Below are 553 nucleotides of genomic sequence, written 5' to 3' on the forward strand. Positions count from 1 at the left end.
ATCTTATTTAAATATAAATATTGGCCAAAAAGAAACAAAAACTAGAGAGCTGTATAATAAAGGACGAGGCATATGTAATGCATATGAACCCATATAGATGGGTCCATAGACTGGAACAGTTTTGAGTTTGTCATAATGGCAATCAAAAAAAATAGTAAAGATTTTGTCTAACACCTGTATAAATAAATAAATCAATACATGTGTATGTATCATCATCATCGTTTAACGTCCGCTTTCCATGCTAGCATGGGTTGGACGATTTGACTGAGGACTGGTGAAACCGGATGGCAACACCAGGCTCCAGTCTGATTTGGCAGAGTTTCTACAGCTGGATGCCCTTCCTAACGCCAACCACTCAGAGAGTGTAGTGGGTGCTTTTACGTGTCACCCGCACGAAAACGGCCACGCTCGAAATGGTGTCTTTTATGTGCCACCCGCACAAGCCAGTCCAGGGGCACTGGCAACGATCTCGCTCGAAAATCCTACAGGAGCCAGTCAGGCGGTACTGGCAACGGCCACGCTCAAAATGGTGCATCTCATGTGCCACCCGCAC

Source organism: Octopus bimaculoides, chromosome 1 (genome assembly GCF_001194135.2).
Source record: "Octopus bimaculoides isolate UCB-OBI-ISO-001 chromosome 1, ASM119413v2, whole genome shotgun sequence".
Taxonomy (NCBI): domain Eukaryota; kingdom Metazoa; phylum Mollusca; class Cephalopoda; order Octopoda; family Octopodidae; genus Octopus; species Octopus bimaculoides.